At 35.2% G+C, this 17545-nt stretch overlaps 1 protein-coding gene and 1 pseudogene across 2 annotated transcripts in view; both read left to right on the forward strand.

The window, feature by feature from the left end:
- The window catches only part of HS2ST1 (heparan sulfate 2-O-sulfotransferase 1), a 158842-nt gene that overhangs the window by 93848 nt on the left and 47449 nt on the right, over positions 1-17545 (forward strand). The gene's annotated exons all lie outside the window — the stretch shown is intronic.
- On the forward strand, positions 7560-8170 carry LOC150015215 (transcription factor BTF3 pseudogene; annotated as a pseudogene).

A 17545-nucleotide genomic window follows, 5' to 3' on the forward strand; every position in this document is an offset into this window, starting at 1 on the left:
CCTCTAACATTTCATATAACAATGTCTCAAGAGTACTTTATCTGCCCTTCGATTCTAAATGATATTTTTGCTGGGTAGAGCAATCTTGGCTGTAGGTCCCTGCTTTTCATGACTTTGAATATTTCTTGCCAATCCCTTCTAGCCTGCAAAGTTTCTTTTGAGAAATCAGTTGACAATCTTATGGAGATGCCCCTATAGGTAACTTAACTGCTTTCCTCTTGCTGCATTTAGGATTCTCTCTGGCATTTTAATCATGGTGTGTCTTAGAGTGGGCCTCTGCATCCATCTTGTTTGAGACTGTGCTTCCTGGATTTGCTTGTCTATTTTCTTCACCAAATTAGGGAAGTTTTCTTTCATTATTCTTTCAAATAGATTTCCAATTTCTTGCTTTTTCTTTTCTTGTTTTGACACTTCTATGATATCAATGTTGGAATGTTTATAGTTGTCCCAGAGCAGCTGCTTACACTATCCTAGGTTTTTTTGGATTCTCTTTTCTTCTTGTTCTGATTGGTTGTTTTTTGCTTCCTTATGTTCCAAATCATTGATTTGATTCTTGGCTTTATCCACTCTACTGTTGTTTCCCTGTAAATTGTTCTTTATTTAAGTTAGTGAATTCTTTGTTTCTGACTGGATCAGTTTTATGCTCTTGAGGTTCTCACTAAGTCCCTTGAAGCATCCTTCTAACCTGTGTTTTGAACTCTGCAACTGATAGATTGCTTATCTCCATTATGTTTAGTTCTTTTTTTTGGAGTTTTGATCTGTTCTTTCATTTGGGCCATGTTTATTCATCTCCTCATTTTGGCAGCCTCCCTGAGTTTGTTGCTATGTATTAGGTAGAGCTGCTATGACTCCCTGTCTTGATAGCATGGCCTAATATAGTAGGCGTCCTGCAGAGTTGAGTGGCACAGCCTCCCCTATCACCCACGCTGGGTACTTGAGGTGTGCCTTTCATGTGGGTTGAGTACACCCTCCTCTGTAGTTGAGCCGTGGTTGCTCTTAGCAGGTCAATGGCAGTGATTTACCCAGGCCAGTCAGCTGTAAGGACTGGCTGTGACCACTGACCACCAACCTGTGCCCTCCATGGAGGATCAGCTGTGCAGAGGCACGGTGGTGGTGCTCTGACGTGGTCTGTAGCTGTTCACTGGCTGTGCAGGCTCTAGAATTTTCCAAGTGGTGAAGGTCAAGGACGGATGCCACTTGTGTTCTGCCCATGGCCCACCCTGCCTGAGCTATAAAGCAATCTGAGATGTCTGCTGCTTGTGTTGGGCTTGGAGATTCTCAGGAGAAGCCAAACTGTGAATCTAGGCTGGCTGCTGCTTGTGCCATCGCTGGGGCCACTTAGCAAGAGGTATGGGAGCTGGGGGCTCACCGAGACCAGCTGCTGCTTGTTTGATAGGATTTAGGAAGTTGTGAAGTGTGAGCCAAGATAGACATTCATATGGAAAAGTCCTAGTTCACAGCTTGGGTGGGCCCGTAAGTTGGGTGGGACAGATGGAGTCTCAGGGTATCTCCAGGGCCAGGCAAACAGTGTTAGCCAGGTTGATGGAGTCTCAGATATGACTCCTTCCTGCCCGCTCTATGGCTCTGTGTGAGAAGTGCTCAGAAAGGGACAATGGCCTCTGTTCACCTTTTCTGTCTGAGAGATAACTGTTCCCCAGCTTTTGCCTTGATGCCAGACACTTCAGTTTCTCCCTTTATGCCACTGGTGCCTTACAAGCTGCTACCCCCAGTGTTGGAGCTCAGAGAGAGTGAATCTGAGTAGGTGAGTCCATTTGTGGGTTCTTGAAGGGGAACTGCTTGGGGCTCCAGCAGTTTCTTCCACTGACTCAATCCCTGCTGGTTTTTGCAGCCGGAAGTTACAGGGACTTATCTTCCTGGCACTGGAACCCTGGGCTGGGGCGCCTGGTGTGGGGCTAAGACTCTTTGTTCCCGAAATATACCTTCCAGGTTTTTATTCACCACATGTGGATGTCGGACCAGCCTGTTCTGCCTACCAGTCTGGATGGATGTAGTTTCTTTAATTCTGTAGTTGTCAGACTTCCATTCAACTTGATTTCTGATGGTTCTGAGTGATGGTTTTATATTTTAGTTGTAATTTTGATGTGGTTGTGCAAGGAGGCAAGCCCTGTTTTCCTATGCTGCCACCTTGACCGGACGTCCCAGTTCCACTGTATTTAAAAACATAATTTGGATAACTATCGAAGAACATTGCCACAAATAATCCCATTTGCTCTGTTATGGTCAGCATACTCAACCTAGGAAAATGTTTGGTTTTTTTTTGAAGAGCTTTTGCTCTTTGTTCTTCCACACGAAGCTGACAGCATTGTTTTATTTACTATCTTGTAAATAAAGTGTGAAAAAATTAGGAAGTAAATTAAAACCTCTCACTTTGGATATTTAAACAGTGGGTGATACACTATCTATTGGATACACAAACATATACATACTTGCAGAGTCTAACATGGGGAGGATAGGAACATACTTTTAGAAGACTTTCTAAGAAGCAGATACTTTGAGAGGAACAGCCCATGACTAAGATATTACCTTTTTCCCCAGGGCTCACGGTAACACTGGCCCATCATTTTTAGACTGAGTAGTTGAAAAGGATTGTATGGGGGAGAAAAAAAACAAACCCTAGTTTAGAAACAGAAAAGCTGATATTTATAAAGCTTACTGTCACCATTATTTTATTATTTTTTTACTGAAAAATATGTTTCCCTATTTTTTTTTTAACCTTTACTGAAATCAGAGGCTATTTTATACAAAGGTAACAAATGAAAATTTGCCCTGTTGTTTTATTCCTGGTTGAAATATCTGGATATCTTTATTTTGGACATGAGGAACAAACCTTCCCAAGTGTTTTCTTTTAGAGAATTTATTGTTTGGGGGATGGTAGTGCAGAGGGTACTTGGTTGTTTCTGTTTGTTATTTTGTTTTATTTTGATGGTGATAGGATATAATTATGTTTGAAAGAAGTTGATCACAAACAAGGCTCATCTGTGAAATAGTAAATTAGTTAAGGAGTTCTTGACCCAGATTTTCTGTCTGAGATTGTTCTGTAACTTTCTTGACATCTGATACAAAATAGGGGTTACAGTGTTCTTTACATCTCAGTTCATACCTATCCCTAGGCCACCTCAATCAACTCTAGGGTCTCTAGGGTTCTTATATATGGAGTTACTATGGGCACAAGTTGGTTTAAAGTTGTTTTGTTTTTTCATAAATCTTACTGCAAGCCATGCTGCACAGTTTTGCCACAATGATCTTAAAGAATGTTTTCATTTTGTCACTGCTTTGCTCTGAAACATATATATAGTATCATCTTATTTGCTGCCTAGTTAAATCTTAAACCAGCTTTCTAGACCTTTTGTAGTCTTATCCCATTCTATTTATCCTCTGCATGAATATTTTCAAGAATATCACAAAGTATTTAACTTAGTAATAGCCATTTTGGGATTTTTCCTGAATAACAAATTAATTTATTTGTACTTAAGGAAGATATGATTAATCCTCCAGGTAACCTATATTTAATTATGCAGTGCTCTATACTTTATCTCTTACATCAATAGTAAGAAAACAAAATTTTTACCAATGTTTCTTTCCTGTTAGTGTCCTCAATATGGATTGGTGCTGTAATAATTGTAACTAATCTTATGCATAGGATATAGTGGAAAGCCCTTAGCTTTGAGGGATACTTTTAAAGATCCCTACTGGGTGCTTGAAATGGTAGATAGCACCAAACCCTATGTATACTATATTTTTTCCTATACACACCTACACTTTATAGTTTCCCTTTGGCATATTCAAATTAACAGCATCACTACTCTTGAATTTTGAACCATTATTAAAATAAGGGTTATTGGAACACAAGTAATTAACTGATACCAAAACAGTTCATCTGATAACCAAGGTGACTAGTCAAGTGACTAAGGAGTGGGTAGCAAATACAGTGTGGATATGCTAGACAACAGGATGATTCTCATCTTGGGCAGGACAGAGTGGAGGGACAGAGCATGAGACTTCATCATGCTACTCAGAATGGGATGCAATTTAAAAATTCAGAATTGTTTATTTCTGAAATTTTCCATTTAATATTTTTCGACTGTGGTTAAGGTACTGAAAGTCAGTTCTTTGACTCTTGAGTCTCATAAACTAAGAATAAGCCTCAGTGTTCTCATCTGTGAAGTGGAATGGGCCTCCATCAGCAGAAATATTTATGCCCTTGCCCTAACCAAGACCAATTAAATCAGAATCTCTGAAGTGAAGCCCACATATTCATATTTTCTAAATCTTCCAAGATGATTCTCATGTGGAACCAGGGTTGAGAACCACTGAACCGGGTAGTCTGTGAAACAGTGCTACTCAGACTGCTTGCCAATCCACAGACTTCAGTACAAGTCCATGAGGATGTGTAGAGCTTGTGCCAGAATGCAAATCAACTAAAGCCCTAGTCTGTGGTTTAGTTTGGGTGATTTTTTTTTCTTTTTTGGAGCAAGACTTTATTAAGGAAGTAATGGATTTGATTTACACTCAGGCATAGGCTCTTTATTTGGTCTTAAAGGAGCACTTTGGCATTTCTCTTTCCTAATTCTTAAATTCTGTGACTGAAGACTTAATATATAGTTGTTTAAATTTGCTAATTTATCATTATTGCAATATTAATTAAAATTATAAATAACAAAAGAATTGTTTAAATAATAGAATGGCAAAGTGTGAAAAGTTAAAACTATAAATGTTGGGTGACAATTTTTAAAGAACAAATGAAAAAGTTTAGGTGTCAGTCTTTTAAAATGGAAAATGTTCCACTCTACCACCATGATATTATAATTGAAATATTTTATAGCATAATTTACTTCTTCAGTGTCTCATTCTTTCTTCATTATCACAAGAGATCATTGAATTATACATAGTTAATTATTTAAAATATTGCAAGGTAGTATTAAAATGTAAAGTATTCTGTGATATATGTAATAGGACTCCAATAATAATAGCTAAAGAAAATTAAGAAAATAATTGCTCTTAAATGTATCAGCAATAAATATTATTCTGCAAAAAACTCATACCAAAAGGATTGTTCATGAGTGGACTGAGAATACCAGGCTTATGAGAAAGTTTTAACTTTTGCAGAAAATTATTTAAAATTGATTGTATGATTTGAACTTGAAGAATTTATAAACTCCTTTGTATTTAATGGTAGTAGGATTATAAACAGTATTGACTTAAAATTAATTTGTTTGAATAACTGGTATGTCAGTTATCTTTCCCAATTCTGCAAAATATTATATGTTAAAGGTCAAAAATAGATTTTAATATTAAAATGCTAATTTAATTGAATGTCTAATTTGAATCACTAACTTCAAATTTTAAGGTCACTTTATTTCTGTTATTGATACATTTGAGACTTAAAAAATTTTGATTCATTTATAAACTAGTATAGAAAATTAATTGTTTCATCTCAGAGCCAGTGTTCATAGATTGTCATGGATTATTCTAGACTGGCAATAGCAGCCCCTCTTTACTATCAGGGGTTAATTTTCAAAGTAATTAGGATCTTGTATCCATGGTCCTGCTATTTTTATACTCTGAAGTTTTAATAAAATTTTATTTATTTATTTTTAGAGGAAGGGTGGGAGGAAGAGAGGGAGAGAAACATCAATGTGTGGTTGCCTCTTGCATGCCCCCTGCTGGGGACCTGGCCCGTAACCCATGCATGTGCCCTGACTGGGACTCAAACTGGCCACCCTTTGGTTTGCAGGCCAGCACTTAATCCATTGAGTCACACTAGCCAGGGCTGGTTTTTTTTTTAATAATATTGCATTTTACTTTGCTTTTCCTTTTACTGCTTTTTAAAATTATTTTGGCAGTGAAGGTAGTCCCAATAACAGATATTCTTGGCCTAAAAAGCTATGAAATGTATGTATATGGAAGGCCACGGTAATTAAAAGTTTTGAATAAACTCCAAATTAACTCCTAAGATTTTCTAGATGAACAGCTGGCTCAATTTGACCATCTGTGATTACTGTCCTTTATAAAAATGATTTTCTTCCTTTCATATGACTCATTCCCAGTCTTTAGTTTTTCTTAATTCATTTAGTGTGTTGTAAAACCCAGTCTTTTAATTGTGATGAGCTTCTGGATCAAAAAATAATTATAAATACCATTGTTTAAATGTTTTAATATGAGTGGAAGCTGAGATTATATGTATTTTTGAATTGTTATGGCCATTTTTAAGATATATAACTAGAATAGTAAAATGAATTCCTATATACTTATCACCAAGCTATGGCATTATCAACTCACATACAATCTTATTTTATCTGCACTTCCCCACACTGTAGCTTATCTCAGATATCATATCATTTTATCCATATTCCTCATGGGGATCATTGACACATAGTTGATAAACTAACATGAATAAAGTCCAAGAATCCCATTGGGTATATAGAAGTAATTGCTAGAAGGAAATACAATTTTTCTGCTGGAGTTCAAAAACTGTGTCACATAGTAACTACATTACTGAGACTCTGAAGTGTATGAAATGCCCTCACAGCAGCTCCACAGTGAAACTCTGAAATTATCTTCTTTCTGTGATTCTTCAATGCAAATTTTTATTTGAAATGGCAAACAGTTTAGTTTGCATAACACCTATTTCTGTTTTAAGTGAACTTATGATTCTTTATCATGATAATAATATTCAGTATCACAGTGAGGAATTATGAGGAATTATAGTGACACAGGAGTGGAAAAACAGGTTTTACTGGTTTCTCAGTTGAGACACAGTAGCTGAGCTATTTGTATTACCTTTTAATGAGTAATATTTTGCAAATATGCAAGGATTAATTTTAAAATATAAAGAAATAGTTCTTAATCTTGATTAAAGCTAAAAAATGAATATTTCATCTACCCCTTTAATTTGTTTCAAAGTGTTAAAAATGGAATTAATGATGAGAATGGCTTAATGAGATACCAGTGAAGATCATGGTAATTATTTTATGACAGATGAAAATGTAACCTCTTTTAAATTGAAGATATTAGTATTACACGAAAATAACTAATATTCAATACAATTTTAGAGCAGTTGGGTTTTTTTTCCCCCTTTAATTTTTGTAATCTGTGGCCTCCAGGGTAACTATTCCATATGGTTTTCCCAAATCCTGAGGGCGGAAAATAGTAAAGGATTGATAATTTTATTCTTCAAGCTGTTATAATTTTATTCATTATAAGATTTCAAATTATTTACTAAAGTTATCCTTGAGTTGTAAATATGCTAATAAGTGTGACCACTTAATGAACTATATTTTCAAAAATGCAGCTGTGTTGTGTCAGGCTAGTAGAATGAGCTTTAAGAAATCAAAATCTCATTTTGTAAGAATCTTAAAGATTAAAAAACTTTTCAAGTCTATCAGTTGAGAAACAATTGCAGTTTTACTAAGTATTTGTATTAAGCTTTCCTTTTAAAAGATTATTAGATCTTGCGTCCCCGCGTGTGTGCGCTTATTTTCAGCTGGTCTGCCAAAGACCCCCCTGAGCACCAACCCTAGTCCCCCGCACGGCCCCGTTTTCTCTCCAACAAGATGAAAGAAACTATCATGAACCAAGAGAAACTTGCCAAACTGCAGGCACAAGTGCGCATTGGTGGGAAAGGTACTGCTCGTAGGAAGAAGAACGTGGTTCACAGAACAGCTACAGCAGATGATAAAAAACTTCAGTTCTCCTTAAAGAAGTTGGGGGTAAACAACATCTCTGGCATTGAAGAGGTAAATATGTTCACAAACCAAGGAACAGTGATCCACTTTAACAACCCTAAAGTTCAGGCATCTCTGGCAGCGAACACGTTCACCGTTACAGGCCACGCTGAGACAAAGCAGCTGACAGAAATGCTGCCCAACATCTTAAATCAGCTTGGTGCAGACAGTCTGACCAGTTTAAGGAGACTAGCTGAAGCTCTGCCCAAACAATCTGTGGATGGAAAAGCACCACTTGCTACAGGAGAGGATGATGATGATGAAGTTCCAGATCTTGTGGAGAATTTTGATGAGGCTTCCAAGAATGAAGCAAACTGAATTGAGTCAACTTCTGAAGAAGATAAACTTGAAGAAGTTACTGGGAGCTGCTATTTTATAATATGACTGCTTTTTCAAATTTTGTTTATGGATCTGATAAAATCTAGATCTCTTAATATTTTTAAGCCCTAGCCCCTTGGACACTGCAGCTCTTTTCAGTTTTTGCTTATACACAAATCATTCTTTGCAGCAAATTAAGCTGAAGAAGCCTGGGAATAAAGTTTGAAACCAAGATTAATAAAGTTCTTTGCCTAGTAAAAAAAAAAAAAAAAGATTATTAAAAATTGGCCCTGGATAAGTAACTCAGTCCGTTAGAGCGTCATCCTCCTTATACAATATGCCAAGGTTGTGGTTCCATCCCTTGTCAGGGTACATATAAGAAGCTACCAATGAATGCACAAATAAGTGGAAGAACAAATCAATGTTTCCCTCCTTCCCTCTCAAATCAATTTAAAAAAGAGTTTATTAAAAATTTGATCAAAAAGTTAGTGTCATAATCTTTACAAAAGAAGATGAATAAGAGCCTCCAGAAGTAATGCAACATTGACTTTAGGATTTCTAATGTCCAGAACTAGAAGATAAATTTATGTACTTATGAGCCATTAAGTTTGTGATAATAATTTGTCATAGCAGCAATAGGAGACATATACTTCATGAACAACTTTCGAGAATGGCACTGAGCTATTGGTATTAGAAGTTTTCTAACAATTTTTAAAAATATGACTTTCCTTGGAAGGCTTATTGTCTGTTAGGATCAGACTTTTCATTCAGGTACTCTGGGAAAATAGATGAGCCCTATTCCAAATCAGTTTTTTCTTTTAGAAATACAACATAGATGAGTTCCATAGTTCCATGGCCCAGAATATTTTTTTGACCTCCCTACATACCATGAAAGATACTCTCATGATATGTTTGCAAGTGACTTCTTGAGTTGGTTTTTCACTTGTAGTGTAAGGTCGTGATATTTATTAATTTTTATGCACCTATTAATGTATTTTTCATTTATATACTTTTATAAAATAAGTCTCTTAATAACCTTGCAAGTTTGATGTTATTCATATTTTACAGATGAGGATCCTGAGTGTGACCCTGTGACTAATATTTGTTGTGCTAATGTTTGTCAAGATGATAAATGTATCATTGGAGATCATGTATTTCCATAGTCATTATTAAATAGATTATATTTGGCTGTATTTTGTAATACTGTATGTTAGGTATATGTTAAATGAAATACTGTGAAAAGTGTATGATTCATAAGAGTTTCCTTCTCAGACTTAAAAAAAAAAAGCATTAGACAATATGAAAAAGTTAAATGGCTGCATGCCTACCAAAAGCATGTCTAAAACCCAGCTCTCTTTATGGTGGCCATTAAAATGAAGGTGAATAAGAGCCATGATTTTCTGTTCTTTCTCTTTTTCACCCTTTCAAGATTAGATTTTGCCTATAAATAACAGACACATTTGGGTAAGGGGATGCATATAACAAATCTTTCCATATAGAACACCATTCTATTAATTGTGCCTTCTAACTCAAAATATGCTACAACTCAAAGAAGTGATATTAGAAAGGCAAGATCTTCATAATATTTTAAGTTCTATTTTGTGGGGAGAGGGGCTGATGGGAGGAGTAGTAACCTAGATCTATAACCTTAGACTTAATTCTGTTTCCCATTGATAATTTTGGATAGACAGTAAGCAATTTTATAAGTTTAAGAACTGTTAAACTTTTAAGGTGAGCATTATCTATAACCTATAGGGTTATTTTATAGGTGGCTCTAAATTAAGCCTTTAGATTGAACAGTTTTAGAGACCAAATAAACCTGTTTGAGGTACCTTTTTACTTTATGTAACTGATTTAATAACCAACAAAACATTTTATTCTAGATTTATTGTAAAGCATAACGGTTACTGGATTTTTTTCCCCCCCTCTCTTGAAAAATCAGCTAATGGAGATTTGGTGTTAACTACATTCTAATGTAGACAGAAGTGAAAGTAAATAAAGACTGCGTTTATTGTCCTGTCTTATATTTTGCATGGTTAGTCTGTGCTCTGCTACAAGTATGGTCATTTGGAACCAAAATGATATCTTTCATGTTGAAAAAAAGATGTGTATGATTTTATGTGCATTAATAATGATTCTAAAATAAGACTTTACTAAATGCATCATCTTTTTCTTTTATTAGCTTTGGTATCTAACTACAAATGTGTATATGTAGCCACAAAATGCATATATAGAAATACATTTTTGTATTTTATCTGGATGACTGTATTTGTGCCTTAATATATTCTGTGAGAATAAATTTTCTTTGGGTTCCAAAAATAATATTTATTTTAGAAAATTTGGAAGATAACTGAAAGTGCCCTGTATTCTGAATTTCAGAGCAATTAAGGTGAAATGCTTTAAAATTTATGTAGAGCCATTGAAAGTTGGGCTTAGAACAAATCTTTGGTAAATAATCAACAGACCAAAACACTTCCCAGGAGAAGGGTTCTATAGTATTGAATCATAGCACTATTCAGTCATATAATTTAGAAACGTGACATTACTTTTGTTACATAGAACTATAAAATAAGAAGATAAGAGTCCATTAAATATCAATTACAGTCAGTACCCACATTTTTGGACATTACATCTCTACTTGTTCTTAGCTTTCTAGTTGATACAGTTGCTATTTCTGTCATCTTATTATATTTACTTTATTGATTCCATAGAATGCAAACATAGGAAAGTAGAAGCTAGACACCAGGCATGAAATGTCAGGATATCTTTCTGTCTTAACACATAAGTGAGGGAAGTTTTTGAAACTCCTTTTAAAAACTCCACATAAGTAATTATTTTTACTGTTTTCCTTTGAAGTAGGAAGTGCTTTGATAATTGCCACAGGTTTTTTGAGTTAGCAGTTGTCTGGCTGTTTTAGTGTCTTCTTAGTAGCTGCTATTATTGATTTGAATACAGAGGTAATAAATGAAAATAAAGGGGAGAAATAATATGTCAGGTCTTTTTTTAAAAAATGAAAAGTAGCAATTATTTACGGTGTCTTTAGCAGGAATTCAGTTTTTAGCTTTTCTCAATCCATATTAGCTTCAATTCCTACTTTTCAGTGTGAGAAATGAATGATTCTCTTTGTACCTCAGTATAGACATCAATATGTATGTATGTATGTAGTTTCTTTAATTTTAAAGGGCTGTATTAGATGCAACTGTTTGAAATAACAATGTTTTCAATAATGTGGGAGAACTAGCATGTCTGTAAAGTTATGGGGAAAAGACAAGACACAATAGTTGTTTATATGTTATGATTAAATCCATCTTTTTTCAGGAGTGTATTAGCTTTTACAGTAGGAAAAAAAAATGAATTCAAAAGACCTTAGGAACCCTTTTAATTCAATGGGATTAAGCCCCTATTTTGTTGTTTGATGCATGTGGGGATTTTAAGTCAGAATATACATGTGCACTTATTCATATACATCAAAAATATAAAAGCATATTTTTCTTTGAGTATGGGTCTGTTTATAGGGGTTTTGCATTATTTTTGTTTTATAAAGCACACCTACAATACTTAGTCTATATTTTCCACTTTGGGCCTCTATAAGATGTAATAAAAAGATTTAAGACCTTTACAAAACAGTCTAGATCAGCGGTTCTCAACCTATGGGTCGTGACTCCTTTGGGGGTCGAACGACCCTTTCACAGGGTCACCTAAGACCATCGGAAAACATATATATAATTACATATTGTTTTTGTGATTAATCACTATGCTTTAGTTATGGTTGGGGGTCACCACAACACGAGGAACTGTATTAAAAAGGGTCGCAGCATTAGGAAGGTTGAGAACCACTGGTCTAGATCTTCACATTTTTCCCTCAAGTCTTTTGCAATTGTTTTGTCAATATCTGATTCAAGACCAATTTTTACTGAGTCTTCCCAGAGTATCCAATTTGATTTTCAACAGTCCTTTTAAGTTTTTGTACTCACATATAATTTACTTGTACATTTACAGTATTAAACATAACTAGTATAAACCAGTTTGGGAACAAACAGTTAACCAAAAGGTGAACTTCATGAAACTAGCAATTTTGTTACTTATTACTGTATATATTTTTGTAGAATGTATGCTTTTTGGTGGGGGAGGTGGGGTCTGGCTTATTTAACTCAGCATAACAGTGGTGAGAGTAGACATTTTTTCCTTCCAATCTTAGGGTGAAAAGATACAATCTTTGATGTTAGTTGTAGATTTTTCAGATATTCCCTTACAGTTTGAGGAAGTTCTGTTACTAGTTTGCTGAGATTTTTATTGTGAATGGAAATGGCTTTTGTCAAATGCTTTCTTTGCAAGTATTAAGATGATTGTATGCTTTTTTGTTTGTTTTAAGCTTATTAATATGATAAATTGCATTGACTTTTGAATGTTAAACCAGCCTTGCATTCCCAAGAACTCCAAAGTCTTAAGACTTCCCAAGTCTTCCACGGGAGACTCCCAAGTCTCTCAGCCCTCAAGACTCAAATTTATAAGTCTGGGTGGCCTAAAAACTGTCCCAGTAGGAGCCATTACAAAGCATACTAGAGCAACACTGGAACCTAATACATTTTTGTTAACTCTGGTTTATGAACCTGCAGTTCATCTATAACATATTTTGAAATATACTCTGGAGCATAATTTCTCATCTTCAGAGGCCATTTTAATTCCCAATGGAGTCCCAGTTTGTTTAAGATTTTACTTATTTTTAGAGAGAGGGGAAGGAAGAGAGAAAAAGGGAGAGAAATATCAATGGAAAAGAGAAATATTGATAGATTTGCCCCTCTTATGTGACCTGACCAGGGCCTGAACCCATAACCCAGACATGTGCCCTGACCAGAAATTGAACTGGCGACCTTTCACTTTGCCACACAGTGCCCAACCAACTGAGCCACACCAGTTGGGACAAAACAAAGTGGTTTTTAAGGACAATTAAAATTTAGAAACAAGGTTACTTGATAGGATCTCCTAAAATTATTTAAAATTTTAAATCTTTATTTATAATGACAAAAATTGATATTTGCTCATTAAGAATAAATGAACCATTGTCCTGGCCTGGTTGCTCAGTTGGTAGGAGCGTCATCTTGTACAACAGGCTGTGGGTTTGATTCCGGTTTGGGCACCTACCTGGGGGGTGGATTTAATCCCCGGTCAGGATGAGAATGGGAGACAGTCGATCAATGTTTCTCTCTCCCTTTTTGCTTTCTCTCTCCCTCTTCTTTCCTCTCTAAAATCAACAAACGAATCCTCAGATGGGGATTAAAAAAAAAAGAGTAAATGAATTATACCACCCAGTGAAACTGGAGAAAGTGTGAGGGCTGGAGTCTGTATTTTAACAAATCCTGCAAGTCATTCTGATGCATACTCAAGTTGAAAACCACTGCTCTAGAATATGATGCATTTCAAGCTCTAGTGAAATAATGGCAGATTTTCAGCACTGCTAATTCTAATTTTCAAACAGCTGCTGCTTTAGGTTTTAGTTAATGATCTCCAAACCCAGCTGGAGTTAAGTCCTAGTTACTCCTTATTCTTTTTTACTTACTAGTCAATGGAGCACCAGGTGCAGTTGTTGAAGTGTGAAAATAATTCAGCTTTGTAGACAGTATTGGCATTTCACTCTAGACTTTGAAAATCCTTTAATCTTCTTGGCATGCTATTTATTTCAACAATCAAAGTGCATCTATTTTAATAGCAGTTTGGACTTATGCTAAAAGTTGAGGAAATTTCTGAATCTTCTTGCCAGTTAACTATAAAAATTAATATTTTAGCTGGATTACAAAACTTCCATATAATTAGTCCCTCATTGTACTTTTCCTCCAGTGTTTTCATTTTAAGAAAAACAAATTTTCTCTTCCATGAATAATTTACTTTCCACCTTCTTCACATCTTCAACATTATCGTATTTTTAGTTCTACTTAAAAAAATCCTAGCATAGATTTATTTTAATGAAATGCATTCTATAGTAGTAATACTCAAATATGTGTTTTGTGAATTAGAAAACTCATCAAATCCTCAAAAAGGCATTCCAAAGGCATATTAATAAAATGTGAAGCAAGGATCTGTGTCTCAACTGCTTTATATGTTGAAGTGTGCTAAAGATAGATACTTAAAGTGGACAGTGTGGTCAAGAACACAAAATATTTATCAGTAGGTAAGCACATGATTTTGCAGGATTGTTTTTGCGTATATTACACATGTGTTATAATTAGGTAGTGTGGTGAAGAGATCAAAGATCAAAAGTCTGCTTTGATGTTCTTTATTTTTAATTCTATACTTTGCCTTCATGATCTCATTCATTTGTTTGACATCAGCTGCTGCCTTTGTGGTGTGACTCCTAAATTTCTATCTTTAGTTCTGAACTTCCTCCTGGGATATGTCTTTAGCACCCTGCATATTACTACCTGGATGTTCCATGGGCACCTAAAACTCACCAAGTAAAAAAAAACTGATAATTCAAGTTTGTCTTGCACTAACCCTGTAAATATGTATGGGATTAGAATTATGTAATGGTGGAATCAGAGTTATGTAATAGCCTATTTTTCACTTGTCTTGACGCTAGATGTTCACCCAGGACCTCATTCTCAATTAAAATGCCATTCTGATATTTTTGGGAATTTTCCAGAAATGTGTCACATGTGTTTTTAAAAAAAGAAAAAGCAGAATCCTCTCTACCTCCAAGCTTCTGCTTGGTCACATTTTTGTCAACTGGGCAACCATCACCAATTAAGTATTGTCTCTGCTGCTGCTCCAAGAGAAAGTGTCAAAAAGTATTAGAACCCCCATATACCCCATCTGCTTTGTGTGCCTATGTGAAGAGATGGCTGTATATACACCAACTATTTATACTTGTCTTTTCATATTATGTAGTTATTATTATGAAGTAACTGCCCACCCAAAGACTAAATTTCTTAATAATTACCCCTGTGTAGCCATATGACCAGTGTTTGACAACATAATTAAGAAACTATTGTGGGGGAAGGGGAGAGGAAGAGAAGGAGGGTAAGAAGAGGGGAAAAGTCTAGTCAAGGAACATGTATAAATGACCCATAGACATGGACAACAGGGTGGGGATTGACTGTAGGAGAAGGGGTGGGTGGGGTGGGTGCGGTGGGGGTAAGCAGTGGGGAATAAATGGGACAACTGTAATAGAAAAACAATTTAAAAAATTAGAAAAAAAAAACTATTAAAAAAGAAACTATTGTGTTTTCTCCACTCTGCCTTCCTATGTCTGCTAACGGGATGCAGAAGTCTTGAGGTCCTGGGGGAAACGTTAGTCACAAAAAGGAAGGAGCCTGAATCTTTGAATTATTGTGTAAAAGGCCACTTACCAATCAGGAACACGCACATTGCTACTTGAACAAGAACTGAACTTCTGTTGTAGTAAACAATTGAAATTTTACTTATTCTAGTAGCTAATATTTCCCTAACTTAAGTAGTGTCCCTGTGTATTACGGAGCCCTTCATTGAGAGAGTTCTCTTATGATCCTGCATGCCCTTTCTCCAAAAACTCAAAACAGATGGGTATATGGCTATCCATGAGGCTGGGAAGGAACAGTTGCCATATTGTACTTTACAGTCCACATCTTTTCTGCTCTTGTGCCTTTTCTACCCTATATTCCAGACCAGTAAGTTTGAAATAAAAGCCTTTATGAAAATAGATGCTTCAGCAGACCACCTACATATTTTATTTCTCAGTTTGAACTTCAGTGTAGATTTCCAAATATCCTGAATTCCCTTCTTTTCCCCCAGTTGTTCTTCCTCCAGTCCCTAATTTTCACACTCAGTAAACGGCTCCTTCCTTTTCCTTGGAACAGAACCTTAGAGACAACACCTTAACCCCTTCCAATTCCCTCATCTACTTTTTCATCTAAGCTTCTATTCCATTTACTTATTTTCTTTTTCATTTATTTACCTCCTACGTGTACCCATCCTTACTGCAGTTGCCTTTAGGTCTTAATCCTCATTGTATCTTCAGGACATTAATATTCAACTCTAAGGGATATCTATGAAATGATGCCTTGTAGTCTTACATTTTGGAAGTCCTACATGGGCCCCTTAAAATTCTTCAAACAGTTGGTTATAGAAGATGTTCTAAAGTGTATTTCATGAATCTCAGGGGTCCTCAAGACCCATTCAGGGGGTTCACAGTACTTCACAATAATTTTCATAATACTAAGGTGTTACTTGCCTATTTCAAGTTGACATTTGCACTCATTTCAAAAGCAATGGTGATACCAAATTGTACTAGTAATCATTGTATTCTTTACCCTCTTGCACTCATAGTTACCCACCTGCCCCCATAAAAAGCCATTTTCATGTAAGAATGTCCTTTATAAAGCAGTCAAAATGTTAAACTTTATTGAATCTTTTAATATTCTGTGACAAAGTGGAAAATACACCAAGCATTTCTGTATATCTAAGTACGATAGTTGTTTTGAGAAAAGCACTGTTTGTGTTGTTTGATTTTCAAGCTCAGCAAGCCACTTTCTTCATACAACACTGCTTTTCCTTGAAAGAACAACCAACAGACAAACTGTGTTTATTCAGACGTTGGTATTTGGCAGTTATTTTCTGAGAAATGAACAGAGTGAACTTGTCACTTTAAGGAAAAGTACTTGCCAGTATTTGTTGCCAGTTATAAAACTTGAGAAAATGTGTATCAGTCACTATGAGCATGACAGCTTCCCAATACTTAAGATTTTTCTGATGAGATTGGTGGTAATATAATGAATGTGCGTTTTTTTTAAAAATAATATAATTTAAATTATTCACATTTGGAGGATCTGCATAACTCCATGACCCAGTATTTTCCAAATGACAGTACAAGGTAGATCAATAAAAAATGTAGGAAAAGTTTATTAATATGATTTTATATCACATTGCAAATAACCTTAAGAAGCTGACACTTGTTGAAAAAAGAATATTTTCAATTACTTGCAAAAGTTATTAAAATATTCCTTTTTCCAACTGTGCATTTGTATGAATCCAATATTCTTCATAGACTAATCCAAATAATATATGGTAACATTTTGAATGGAGAAGCAAGTATGAGAATACAGTTATTTTCCATTAAGCCAGATTTTTTTTTTTAATGTAAAAATATGTCACTCTTTAGTATTTTTTTGTTTTGGAAAAATATTTTCACAAAACATGTCATTTATGCTAACATGCTTTATTATATTATTTTTAAACGGATTAAATATATTTAAAGTTTTATCATTTTTATTTCTAATATGATATTGATAGATACAACCCAAAGAAACAAAAGCTCTTTGGAGTCCTCAGCTTTTAAGCATAGAAGAGGTTTTGAGATGAGTAAGTTTGAGAACTGCCGATTTATAGGATACAATTCGTATTCTCAGTGTGGTGATTAAGACACTGTGATCTGGCCTTTTCTCTTGTCTACTGCATGTTTCACCTTGCCCTTACACCCTTCTCCCATATTCTAAGCTTATCAAGAACCACTT

The sequence above is a fragment of the Furipterus horrens genome, unplaced genomic scaffold (assembly GCF_987537825.1).
Source record: "Furipterus horrens unplaced genomic scaffold, mFurHor1.1.pri manual_scaffold_3, whole genome shotgun sequence".
Taxonomy (NCBI): Eukaryota; Metazoa; Chordata; class Mammalia; order Chiroptera; family Furipteridae; genus Furipterus; species Furipterus horrens.